Source organism: Lepidochelys kempii, chromosome 3 (genome assembly GCF_965140265.1).
Source record: "Lepidochelys kempii isolate rLepKem1 chromosome 3, rLepKem1.hap2, whole genome shotgun sequence".
NCBI classification, from domain to species: domain Eukaryota; kingdom Metazoa; phylum Chordata; order Testudines; family Cheloniidae; genus Lepidochelys; species Lepidochelys kempii.
The window spans coordinates 101406830-101416006 of NC_133258.1; positions in this window are offsets into that span (position 1 = coordinate 101406830).

The window sequence follows — 9177 nt, forward strand, 5'->3', positions numbered from 1 at the left end:
TTTTGTATACCAAATAGGGTGTTTTATCAAACGAGAAACATGAAAGCCTAAGAGTATAGATCTGGTTAATATTTGTCCATACTTTCTCAGCCCCATTTATGTCCAACTTTTTGCAATAGTTTTTTTCAGTTTTAGCCCAGGTTGGTTAAGTACTCTGAATCAAAATCACTTGCATACTCCTAGCAAGTGCACAACATTTTATATGTCGTGTTTGTGGTGCACTGCCTAGCATTGTGGTCTGAAAATAATGCTATAAACCTGATTATGTAGGAGATATGGACTTAAATATTTTAGTATTTATCACTATGCAAAACTAGAGAAGAAAGAGCCTTGGTCAAGTGTCAAGTTGGTTTTACTCTTTCCTATTCCATGAAGCCTGCTGTCTTTTGGCTGCTGATGGGAATAGCTACATCAAGGTTTGCAGACATCATCTGCAAGGGCTAGTATAACAACGTAAATGGAATTACATACACAACTACACTTGCAAAGCTGAGCATTCAAAAGTTGGGAAATGCCAGAAAAATGGTTGCCTGCACAACCATAATTCTGCTGCCTTTGCATATGCAGTTTTCTTCACAGGATTTTGGCCTTATTGCACAGAATGGATATTGCATTTTGAATGAGCAACTCTTTTAATTTTGTTACATGATTACTGTGTATTGCACCATGCCTATCATACTAAATACTGTTCAAACCCTGCTCTGATTACAGAGTATTTCCTCATAGTTTTTTCCATGGGATTCTTTGCTGTAGTTAGGAGTGCTTCACAAACAGTAGTTTATGTTTGCAACACTTTCTCTTCCCCTTCCTCCCCCGCATACCCTGGTGTGTATGTTTACACTGATAAAAGGCCTGTAGCATGGTGGCTGCTGCTGGCCCAGGTCAGCTGTCTGGTTTTGGGGCTACAAAATTGCAATGTTAGTTGGACTGGAGCCCATGTGGGAGGGAGGGACTAAGAGTCACAAGGGCCAGTCTAAGCCTGAACTCCACTAATTTTTAGCCCGGCAACCGAACTCAGCTGACCCAGGCTGTGAGACTTGGTGCTGTGGGTTTTTTGCAGTGATGATGTACCCTCTGAGGTGACCTGGTATTCCCATTTTATAGATCCATAAGAGAGCATAGGTGCCACTTGGATCCTGAAACCCCTTTCTACTCCTGCGTAATCAGAAAAAGGTGCCTAAAATCCCATGGCACCAGGGATTCCATAGTTAAATCTAAGCCTCTGCATATGTGCATAGACTCTGTTGCCTCAGGGTAGGTCAGTAGTTCCTAACCTATTTACCATTGTGGGCAGCATGTACAGCTCTCTGTTATGTGGGTTGCATCCACACTGTACTACCTGTATGGCCCTGAGGATGTCACATGGGCTGCAGCTGTGTGCTGATTGGGCCGAAGGTTGGGAACCACTGGTCTAGGTGTACATGTCATGCCTAAGTAGGCTCCTCAATCTAGGTTGTCCCCTTTGCAGAGCCTGAGCCAGTAGGTGTCCTCAAAACATGTTTAAACCTGCACAAAATGGATGCAGGGGTGTGAGGCTGGCTTACCTTTAGCTCAGTGCTTAGGGTCTGGGAGACCTGAGTTCGTTTTCCCCCTTCTATGTGATATGAAGCAGAGCTTTGAACTTGGTTTTCCCACCTCCCAGGAGTGACATAGCTATTGAACTATGGGGTATTTTAGCATTGGGGGGTGGGCCTCTCATTCTTTCCTTGTGAAGCAGTGTATGATGAATTATTAAATATGGGTTGGGCTAGGGTGAGAATGATTATAGTGCAGTGATTTAGAAATCTCACCTGAGGAGGGAGATCCACATTCAAATCCCTGTTCTGCATCAGGGAACGGTACATAACTGGACCCAGCTCCCTCACATATCAGATGAGTATCCTGACGGTACAGGCTCCTAACTCCAGGAGAGGGTTCACTGCTAAGAACGCCAACCAGAGATAGGTGCCTTCCTCTGGCCCACAGATTGCGCAGGCTTCTACAGAGGGGTAGAGCTTGTGCCCAACCTTTCTCAGGATTTCTGATTGACTGGTTTAGATGACTCCATGCTCAGCATTGGCTTTTGGGGATCCTATTCTTAGATGCCTATGCAATGTACAGAACAGTGATTCTCAACCTATTTACCATTGTGGGCCACATCCAATGCTACCTGTGTGGCCCTGAGGATGTCACATGGGCCGCAGCTGCATGCCGATTGGGCTGCAAGTTGAGAACCACTGGTATAGAATGTCTAGGCACTTAACTTGGGCTGTGGATTGCACTAAGTGGAAAAGTGCCTAAAAGGTGGTGCAATGCTGAGAGTTGCAATACCTAAATCTGTGATTCTAGGCCAGAAAGTTAAGATCAAAAGTGACCAATAATTTTGGGTGCACGATTTGAGATCCTGCTGACCTCTTTCCAAAGTACTTAACTTTTATGTGTTCAAAGCACACCCCATTAATTTCAATAGCAGCGATATGTTTTCAGCACTTTTGCAAATCAGCCCAGGGTATCAAGCCAAGCATCCACGTGATGATCTCATAACTAGTGATAACCCCTAAAATGTTTGGCTTAATTGATTTTCCCAACATCACATGGGAACTCTGTGGCAGAGGTAGGAATAGAAGCCAGTTCTGCAGTGCAGACATTTAGCTGTTAACCCAGAGACCATCCTTCCCCTCCCCATGATTCTATTCTTTGTTCATTGGACAAATGAACCATTCCGATTCATTCTCAGAGCACCATTCTGTACACCTGATGAGCCGTGGTTCTGTAGAAAAAGATGATCATGATGCATATTCCCAATGGATGTATTTCCTAACTTTTGAATGCTTGATTTTGCAACTTTAATTTTCTTCTAACATTTCTGTGATTTCACAGCTTTTTAAAAAAAACAATGTGAAGAACAAATACCATCCTATAGAAACCTAGCAATAGTGACGTGGGTAATCGGTATTGGAACCTTTAGATGTTCAGCACAAACATCAGCCACTCATGCTAATGGACTACCTGACACTTTGCTGTCATCCTTTGCATGGACCTGCATTAGAGGGAGATGAGCTGCACTTTGCCAACGGATTTCACAGCTATTTGCAGTTAACAGGAATGTTGAGACTCAGAAATCTTAGGCTATGTCTACACTACAGAAGCAATAGGGACATAGCAGCCTACAGTGATGGAAGGGGTTTTTCCACTGGTGGAGGAACACCACCCTGAACAAAGTTGCGTAGACAGAAATATTCTCTTGCTGACATAGCTGCATCTACACTGTGTATTAGGGCAGCGTAGTTACGTTGGTCAGGGTAACGGGTTTTTTCAAACCCTGATTATCATGGCTATGTCAACCTAACAAATGTAGGTCAAACCTGAGGTTCTGAAGAAGAGTGCTGTTGTGGTCACAGATGCTTATGTCTATTTCTGTGCTTCAAGGAAAGCCTGACCTGCTTCTTCTCCAGCCTGTCTGTAGAACAGGCCTATTTCTTGGCTTCTCTCCCTGGCTTCTCATCCCAGTTTTTCCTACGAGGCTCTTTACCTCAGTTTTCCTCCCAGTTTGCCTGCTGTCATGATCTGTCTTGTTCTCAGGAGAAACATACTCCTTGCTCAGTTTCTACCAGAGTAGCTCATAACAGCTGGGAGCAACAGTTGCAGGGAAAGTTCTGCTCAGTCCCTGCAGCTCCAGGTTGGAGCATGTTCAGTCATTCTCTGGGAATAGTGCATGCGCAATCTAGGCAGTATGTGGCAGCTGTCATGGGATGGAGTATGCTCAGTGCAGAATAGAATCTTCAGAGAATTTAGTTGCCAAATTCTAAGAAGTCTCTACTGAGCATGTGCAAAGTTGCTTCAGACTCTCATAATTTGGCCAGATTTGGGTATTTTGGGGAACTGCAAAAGACACATCCCAGAAACCAGCGTGACTCCCTCTCCCTTCCCACCTCACCCCCAGGTCACATTTGAAGTCACTGCTCCAAAACATGGTGGTGCTAGAGCATCTCAACAAAATAGGCACCATTTTTTAAGATGGGCTAAGCAATGTAATTTCCTCTAGACTCTTTCTCAGCAATGGTTGAACCATGAGCTGAAACCCATCGACACAAAAAAATAGCCTGAGGCTAACACCCAGCATGGAAAATTTCAGTCCCAGCAGTTACAATTCGGGAACCTTACAAAGATGTGAAAATGCTGTCATGAGAAGGGTTAGGCAACCTAAAAATAGACAATTTCACTTATTGTGCAAACGGGGGGGGGGGGGGGTAGGGGAGAGGGTAGGACTCATAGTAATAGCCATCTGAGGACCGTACTTGGCACTTATCCACATTTGAAGTCTGTGAGCAATAGCTGAGTTTTCTCCCCATATTTTTCATGTATATATTCATTATTTGTATTACCATATTACCTGAGTTCCCGGTTCATGACCAGGGCTCCTATTCTTCTAGTTGCCATACAAACACAACAAAAAATGGTCCCTGCTCCGAAGATCTTACATGAATTTTAAATTTTGTGTGCGGTTAAATATGGACACAAAATGATATTCTCACCCCAAAAGAAGCCAGCTTGTGGAAAAGATGATGAACAACATAGTCATAAAGAATTTCTTGTGGGGGGACCATCTCCAAAAAAGGCAGCTCAGAACAGCACTGATCCCCCTTTAGTTTACTTAGATTTACATACCTTTATGTTTACATACATAAATTTACTTAATTTACATACATTTTGGCTAATTTTTATTTGCAAATATTTATACTCTCACAACTTCAGCAGGAAGGCCATTCTACCAACTAACTAAATAGCTCAATATGTTCTTTCATGTGTTCTCTTAAAGCTCTGTTCGCTAGTTCTCTTAAATTTCTATCTAATGTCTTCGTATAGATAACAATTCACAGCAGTAAATCCCATTTTTTCCTTTCTGTAAACTCCCATTACTCATCTTTTTTGATTTATGCCAAATGTAGCTATCTAGTTGTGTGGAAGGGAGAGGGGGTTATTATCTGTGTACACCTGTACTGATTGTTCTCCTGATTCCAGCATCTTCTCCACTTTTCCCATCTCTGTGACTGATCTACACTTAAAATTTATATTGGCAGGGATGTGAAAACCTCTCTACACCCATGACCAACATAGCTAGGCTGACAAAACCCCCAGTGTAGACACAGCTATGCTGTCAGAACAGTGTTTTCTGTAGGCATAAATAAAGTTATGCGGGGAGATGGTGTTGCTACACTGGCAGAAAAAACCCCTTCAGTCAATGTACTCTGTGTCTTCACTAAAGGGCTATGCTGGCATAAGCTTTGTAGTTCAGTAGTTCTCAAACTTTTTGTTTCGCAGACCACTTGAAAATTGCTGAGGGTCTTGGCAGACCACTTGATGATCTTTCCAAATGTTGTTTGTACCGTTAGCTAACTATTGTAAAGCGCTTTATAAAAAAAAAAACCTTAATAATAAAGGTTTTTTTGTTCCACAAATAAAAGCACACAACTCATATTTTAATATCAGTAGTCTTGCCTTTCTAATGCAATGGCTGAGCCCTCCCTCTCCCACCATGGCAGCCCCCGAGCTGGGGCTGGGAAGGAGGGGGGTCTCCCCTGCCACAGAGCTGAGGCTGGGAAGGAGGGCCATCTCTCCCCGGCAGCTGCAGCCCTAGAGCTGGGAAAAGTCACCTCTTTCTCTTGCTGCCGCAGCCCTGCACATCCCAAATTCCCCCCACTCCCTCTTCTCACCACACTGTCCCCTCTCACCTACCCCCTAGTCTCCCCAAGGCCACCACCTCACCTTACATGTGCATCTTCTCCAGGTCCAGGTACCTAATTAGTGGAACCACGCCTGCACAGCTCCCTTAATTAAGTGGGTGGCCCTTCATTGTCTTGTATGCGGCAGGCCAGGCACACAACTTAGAGGACACCACAGTTTGAGAACCTCTGCTGTAGTGTATACATAGCCTATGTACAGGCTCTTTTGCATGGGGAGTTTTTCCAGAATAGCTATTCCTGATTGATTAATTCTGAGTATAGATGCTCCTCTTCTGGAATAAAAGTGTTATATTCTGAATTGACTTAATCCACTTTGGAAGTGAGTCAAACTAATTTAGAATAAGGGTATGACTACATTACGTCCTCACTACCATGGCTAGCATTGACTTACAGAGCAGTGCACTGTGGGTAGCTATCCCGCAGTCTTCGCCAGCCATTGGAATTCTGGGTTAAGCTCCCAGTGTCTGATGAGTCAAAAACATTGTCGCGGGTAGTTTTGGGTATATGTCATCAGGCCCCCACCTCCCTTCCTCCCTCCATGAAAGCAATGGTGGACAATCATTTCACGTCTTTTTTCCTGGGTTAGCCATGCAGACGCCATATCACGGCAAGCATGGAGCCTTCTCAGCTCACCGTCACAGTACGTTTCCTGGGTGCTGCTGGCAAACATGGTACTGCATTGCTACAGAGCAGCAGCTCCTTGCCTTCGCGGTAGACGGTGAAATAGGACTGATAGCCATTGTACGTTTCCTGGGTGCTCCTAGCAGACCTCGGTGAGGTCGATCAAGGGTGCCTGGACAGACATGATTATCCTGCTCTTAGAGCACCTAATGGGAGCCAGAATCTCCAGGTCATTCTCTTCTTTTTCGTCTCATGGAGATTCAGTCCTGCCTGGAATATCATTCAAGCTGGAGGCTTCTGCCTCAGGCTGCTCGCCCAGCCGGCAGCACCGTGCAGTCGCACCTACCCCAGCCTACCCCTTGCTCCCATGGCTCATGAAGCCTGGACAGTAGTAAGGAGCAGTTCAACTATAGGCTGAGCAAGTGCAGAATGGTGGTAGAATGTGCCTCTGGATGTTCAAAAGCTTGCTGGCGCTGTTTGCTGACTAGGTTAGACCACAGTGCAACCAACATTCCCATTGTTATTGCTACTTGCTGTGTGCTCCACTATATCTGTGAGATTAAGGGGGAGACGTTTATGGTGGGGTGGGAGGTTGAGGCAAATTGCCTGGCATCCGATTTTGAGCAGCCAGACACCAAGGTGATTAGAAGAGCACAGCAAGGCATGCTGCGCATCAGAGAGGCTTTGAAAACCAGTTTCATGACTGGCGAGGCTTCGGTGTGACAGTTGTGTGTGTTTCTCCTTGATGCAAACCTACCCCCTTTGTTGATTTTAATTCCCTGTAAGCCAACCACCCTCCCCACTTCGAAATAAAGTAACTATTGTTTTGAAACCATGCATTCTTTCTTAATTAAAAAAAAAAAGAGAGATAACGGACAAGGTAGCCCAGGTGGGGTGTGGGAGGAGGAAGGGACAAGGCCACATTGCTTATTGTAGCCACACTAACAATCAAACTGTTTGAATGACAGCCTTCTGTTGCTTGGGCCATCCTCTGGAGTGGAGTGGCTGGGTGACCGTAGCCTCCCCCTGCCCCCCTTCCCCTGCATTCTTGGGCGTCTGGGTGAGGCAGATATGAAACTTGGGGAAGAGGGCATGTAGTTATACAGTGGATGCAGCGGGGGGCTGTGCTCTTGTTGGCTTTCCTGCAGCTCCAACAGACACTTCATCATGTCCGTTTGCTCTCCCAACAGCACTTCATCATGTCCATTTGCTCCCCCATTAGCCTAAGCATCATGTCCTGCCTCAGCTCTTCGCACTCACTTAATTCTTTCCTGGCCTCTGCCACTGAATGCCTCCATGCATTAAGCTGTGCCCTACTAGTGCAGGAGGACTGCATGAGCTCGATAAACATGTCATCACGAGTGCAGGGGGTTTTTTGCCTTCTAATCTGCGATAGCCTCAGGGATGGAGATGATAGGGGGAGCATAGAAACATTCGCACCTGGAGGAGATAAAAAGGGAGAGTAAAATTTAAGGTGATACATTTCTGAGAACAAAAGGGAGACTCTTTCACAGTGAATCAAGCAATTCACAACAGACAGCACATGTGCTTTAGGTACAAGGTCACACTTTGCCTTTTATATTGAGCACCTGCTGGTCTGGTGACACATCACACACACACGGCTGGGCAACAGAAATCGGTTTCCAGGCAGCCATGGTAAGCCTTTTGGTACACGGGGATGGCTTCTTACGCCTTCATATGAGGGGAGATACGATTGCTCTCTATAAATATATCAGAGGGATAAATACTGGAGAGGAGAGGAATTATTTAAGCTCAGTACCAATGTGGACACAAGAACAAATGGATATAAACTGGCCAACGGGAAGTTTAGACTTGAAATTAGACAAAGGTTTCTAACTTCAGAGGAGTGAAGTTTTGGAATAGCCTTCCAAGGGAAGCAGTGGGGTCAAAAGATCTATCTGGCTTTAAGGTTAAACTTGATAAGTTTATGGAGGAGATGGTATGATGGGATAACATGATTTTGGTAATTAAATATTCATGGTATAAAGGCCTAATGGCCTGTGATGGGATGTTAGATGGGGTGGGATCTGAGTTACCCAGGAAAGAATTTTCTGTAGTATCTGGCTGGTGAATCTTGCCCATATGCTCAGGGTTTAGCTGATCGCCATATTTGGGGTCGGGAAGGAATTTTCCTCCAGGGCAGATTGGAAGAGGCCCTGGAGGTTTTTCACCTTCCTCTGTAGCATGGGGCACATGTCACTTGCTGGAGGATTCTCTGCTCCTTGATGTCTTTAAACCACGATTTGAGGACTTCAATAGCTCAGACATAGGTGAGAGGTTTTTCGCAGGTGTGGGTGGGTGAAATTCTGTGACCTGCCTTGTGCAGGAGGTCAGACTAGATGATCATAATGGTCCCTTCTGACATTAGTATCTATGAGTATCTATGTGGGAATGTTTTCAAACTGCAGTACCCTCCTTTTCCAGAGCAAGCAATGGGTTGGGTTTCACATTTAAGAGGAGGGGCTGTGGTTTTCGGGTGGATATGCAGCACACACCTCCTCCCACCCCTCCCCGTGGCTCTTCATCTGATGAAGTGAGCTGTAGCTCACGAAAAGCTTATGCTCAAATAAATTGGTTAGTCTCTAAGGTGCCACAAGTACTCCTCTTCTTTTTGCGGATACAGACTAACACAGCTGCTACTCTGAAACCTGTCTAATTTTATTATAATTTATGCCAAAGATGTTTCAAGCCTTGGATAGGTTAATTTTTAAAATATAATAAAGAAGCAAAATGTTTGTAGAATGACATAATACAAAAGTGAAGTGTCTTGTTCTTCCTGGACTTAGAATTGCTGTACTACAGCTTTGAGTTT